Genomic DNA, 5,060 nt, shown 5'->3' with positions numbered 1-5,060 from the left:
CTTAAGCTTATTTGGTTGCTGGAGTCCACAAAATGGACTCACCAGCTTTATTTCATTTTGTCAATATTACTTCGATTATTGGACTCACTGCTGGTGGGCTGCTGGTGCGTGTGCCAGCTGCAATGATGGGGAGTGTGTGGTGCATAAAATTGCCTGCCTGCCTCGTGGTCAGGTACATCCTTCAAGAGCACAGTCCAGTGACCTGAGGCCCTCTCACAGTGTTCCACTTCCTGAAGGTCTCACCACGTCCCTGAAGCACCACCCCATGTGGGCTGTTGGGGAACATTCAACATCCAAGTTATTGTATCTTGTTCTTTATGTATCTGCCAGTGGGAGGGTCAAAGGTGAGCCAAATGTTGTGTGTCACCTAAGTATATTCACTGCAGACTCCACTGCCTCGTACTTATTCTCAGTGACTGAGCTATAAGGGCAGAGACTAGCAGATGGGCTAATGGTGGTCCCCACTGCCAGACATGTCCTCATCCCAGCTCCCCATCAGTAATGGTGTTCCAAATACAAGTATTGAGTATCACCTGTCACCTGTTCCCACCAAGGCATCCAAGTAACTACTTGTTACTTATTTAGTTCTTCTACTTCCGTCTTTGGTAAGTGGTTCCATCTGGGTATCCATGGAAGTCTCTAGTGAGCCTTCTCAATCTTAGTGCTGTGGCCACTTAGGTAGAAGACTTCTTTGTTGTGGGTGCTCCCCTACATATTTCAGAATGTGTCTCATCCTCTCTGGTCTGTATATGTTAGATGTTAGTAGCAACTTATGTCCCAGCTATCCAGTTGCCAGTATCTCCAGATGCCAAACATCTCATGGGATGTCAGAGAATCTCTCGGTTGGAAGCTCTGCAGTAGAATGATACAAAAGGGAATTGGAGAGAGATCCATTTCCAGGTTGCATATACTTTATCTGAAATGATTTGGACAAGTTCTTTGGGTGTTTGGATTGGGATCACATTGAATGGGTATAAATTCTGAGAGTATGGGAATTTTTACAATATTGATTCTGCCTATCCAAGAACAGGAGACATTTTTGCATTTTCTGAGGTTGTGTTCAATCTCCTTTTCCAGAGTACTGTAGATATTATTTCAAGAGATCTTTCATTTCCTGGGTTAGGTTAATTCTAGGTTAAAAGCAATTTTTTTAAAAAAATCAATCTTATTTATTTATTTGGCTCATGCTCTCACTCCACAGCTCGGATTTGTAGTTATTCTTCTATCTCAGCCTCCCCAGTGCTGGTATTCCAGGCATGGACCACCACGCCAGTTTTTGGTGGCTGGCAGGGTACAGGGTCAGCATGGCATGGGGTACTGGGGATCAAACCCGGGTCTTTGTGCTTGCTAGGCAGGTGCTTAGACCACCAAAGTAATTTTTTTTTTAGTTCTGGGTATGGAACCTTGGATTTGTTACATTCTAGGTGAATGCTTTATCACCCAGGTAAATCCTTGAACCCTGAAGATAATTTCAATACAGAAATTTTATGCATAAAGATTTTATGTTTAATTTTTCTATTTATGATGTCATTGCAGTGTTTAAGATTTCAAAGCATTTCAGATTTTGGATATTCACAGAAGGGAAGCTTAACCTGTACCTCAAGATCCCAAACCTGAGAAGAGGGGCTGCTGGCCTAATCAGAGAAAAAGCAAGTGTGAAAATGTACCTTCAGACCATAATGTTGTTTTTAATTGATTAATTAATTAATTTGATACAGTGTCTCACTATGGACTTGTAGTGATCCTCCAGCCCCAGCCTTCCCAGCTCTGGGTTTGCAGGAGTGTGCCATGTGCCGTTTCAGCGGCTGGCATGCACGCATGAAGTTCTGGGGCCAGTTTGACATACAGTACTGCGGATCAAACCTGGGTCCTTGCACTTGCCAGGCAGGTTCTTAGACTGCTGAGTTATTGCCCCAGTCCCCCAGACCATAATGGTAAGTGAAATCAATCAGACATATAATCTTAAATATCACATAATTCCTTTTATATGAGAGATCCAAAATATAAATGAAGAGCCAAGTAAAAAATAGATAATAGGAAATAGAGAGATGGATTTTTTTTTTCAAATGGGAAGAAGATCAAGAGAAGGAGGGGAGGACAGGGAAGGAAAGGGGATGAAAAACAAGAATTAAGATGTGCTGTGTGCATGCGTGTCCTGTCTCCACAAGGAATGTAATTGTGTAATGCAAACAGGCACTAATAAAAAACTTGTAAAAAACAAAATGAGAGACAAAGGCAGACGTGGATTCCTGGAACAGGTTGCTCCTGGCAGGGACATCCCACTGTCTGATGTGAGCGTGTCAGTACAGCACCCACCCCCTTCCCATTTCAGATTCTTTACGCTAGACAGTACCAGACTAACCTCACAAGGATATGTGATGGGGCCTCAGGGCATCTGGCCTGCATGGCCAGCTTGGTCAAGGAATAGCAAAGGCAAGAAGTTGCAGCCTGCAGCTATAGGGTCTGGCCCTTTTGATGGCACTTGGTGCGTTACTGCATGCCAGTGTTTTGCTGTTAGTGGGGTTGACACAGGGAACACGTAAACTTTCTGCCTGGGATGCAAAGGTGATCTTCGGCCAGGCTTTGGCACCTTCAGCACCCATAACTGTTCACATTTGGCACATCTGTAGCCTTCTGAGGGTGCCCCAGCACTGAGCTAGCCAGGTGGGCACTCTTGCCCAGGTCATCAATCTGGCCTACTAAGAAGCTCAGGCTGCTGCCTCGGGGGGTGGGGCAGGAGTCTAATGAGTCAGATTCCTTTTTCTTTTATTGCTTGATACTTTACTTCACCCCATGTTTTGGTTCCCAGAGAGGCCTCTGTTGACCTCAGTGAGACGTCATAATGTCATATCTCCTTCACTTTGTTGTCTGAAGTGAATTTATGCCTGCCTGTTATCACTGCCTTTGTGGATTGGAACACACCCTGTAGTTAAAGTTTATTTTTCAGCAGAACAAGGACTTTGTCTTGATCAAATGTCTAGGACAATACCTGGCGCATAGATATGCTCAATAAATGTTTATTGAATGAATGAATAAAGGAGTGCAGTTAATTAGGCATTCCTCAAAACAGAGTGGCTTTCTCTGTCATGACCCTTATCTAGTCTGCAGCTATATAAGCCAGGTCAACCCCTAGAGACCCTAAGCCATATATTGGATCTTCTTGCTCATGTCTGTGATGATCTCTAGATCCATTTTTCTCATTTGATGGTCCAAAAAATTGATTATTTTCAACTATAGATATTACTCATTTAATGACCTCCCTGTTTAATGACTGTTGGGATGGCCCATCTTTTTTTTTTTTTTTTTTTTTTTTTTTTTTTTTTTTGGTTGTATTTTTTTTTTTTTTTAGGGGAAGGTTTTCAGGGTGTTCAGGGTCTCACTACTAGATCGGACTCAACGTGATCTGCCTGTTTACAGCCTCCCAAGAGCTGGGATTACAGGTATGCACCACTATGCCCAGTTTCAGTTGTTGTCTCAGAGCACCCCCTGTGGTGGGGCCAGCACGGCATCCCTGGGGATTGAACCCCCGGCCCCTGTACCTACTTGCAGGTGCTTTAATCCGCTGAGCTATTTGGCTGGCCCCATGGCCCATCTGTTTTTGTGCTGTTCCATACACCTTATTTACAGAGTCTCAGTGTCTTTTTCTTTTTGTACAGTATACCTTGTTTATCCAGTACTATATTTTTTTGCTTATTGTACCATATAGTACAGTACATTTTTATGTTCTGTTATACATTATAGTACTGCGTATAAGAGGTATGCAAGTAAAAGCAAAGTCACAAGTTGGCGTTTTCTTTGACCATTTGTCTGTTCTGAACAGTATACCTACTATACACAACTCCTCCTCTAGCGATCAGTTCATGTAGTATTCTAGTTGACCTAGTCACAAGAATGAAACTTCGCCCTTAAGCAAGGAGTGTAATTCTTCAGGAGTTGCCCCAAACTCAGGAATGGATGCTTTGCCCTAGGGCAGTGGTGGCAAACCTTTTAGAGCTTTCAGAGCTAGGTCTGTGGCAGCAAGCAAGCTCTGGGTTCGCTGGCCTGGAGGATATGAAAGTCAGGGATGAAAAGAAAACAGACACACAGCAGGCTGAGTTGCAGTACTCACAAGAGCCTTTTGTAGCCCCTCTGTGACTCACCCATTTATTTAAATGATATCAGAATATGACAATCTGTTGAGGAAAAGAATGCAAATGCACATTATTCCACTCCGGGAAAGGGGCACTATAACACTGCTTTAAAAATGCCTTAAAAATTTCCTACTTAATCTATTGTTGAATTAGAAAAACAAGCTTTGCCAAATGCCCACTTCAACCTTTCTTGGTCCCGGTAGCTGGCATCTTTGACCAGTTGTTCCCAAGTGTTTCAGGTGGTACTGCTTAACCCACAGTAGAAAACATGGATGATGTCACCTAAGCAGACTGTGCCTGCAGCTTCTTGGCCAACTGGGAGAGCACCAGAGATAGGTACTGAAGAAGACAGAGGATGCGCTTTGGGTTATGAGGTCTACTTTGGCTTCTCTCTGCTTGGATGTCCACTATGATGTAACAGGAGAACTTTGCCTGGGTGGACCCCATGTCTATCTCTGCCCCTGACGTTAATTAGCTGTCTGCATGACTTTGGCCTGTGGAACAGTCCTTTCTTTTCCTACCTCAAGTGACCCAGGGGTGCCTCCAGCTGTAATATCTGGGGTCCTGTCACTCTTTGAGGGTCAGGTTACTTGCTGCTTTGGCCTTCTGCTTCCAGCAGAGAGAATGGGTGACTGCCTGGCCTTAGGGTGCAGTCTGGGGTAGCTTTGTGTCTCGTGCACGGCATAGTTGCCTCCATTCCTGACTTGGCTACTTCTGGTCACCTGAGGGCCACCTTAGTGCTATTTTCCTTCCTTTCTCTGGTCCTGAGAGGTCTGCTTCCTAGCTCTGCTTGCTTGCTTGCTTGTTTCCTTCCTTCCTTCCTTCCTTCCTTCCTTCCTTGCTTGCTTGCTTGCTTGCTTGTTTCCTTCCTTCTTCCCTTCCCTTCCCTTCCCTTCCCTTCCCTTCCCTTCCCTTCCCTTCCCTTCCCTT

The sequence above is a fragment of the Octodon degus genome, unplaced genomic scaffold (assembly GCF_000260255.1).
Source record: "Octodon degus isolate 3935 unplaced genomic scaffold, OctDeg1.0 scaffold00085, whole genome shotgun sequence".
Taxonomy (NCBI): Eukaryota; Metazoa; Chordata; class Mammalia; order Rodentia; family Octodontidae; genus Octodon; species Octodon degus.
This window is presented reverse-complemented; position numbering follows the sequence as displayed.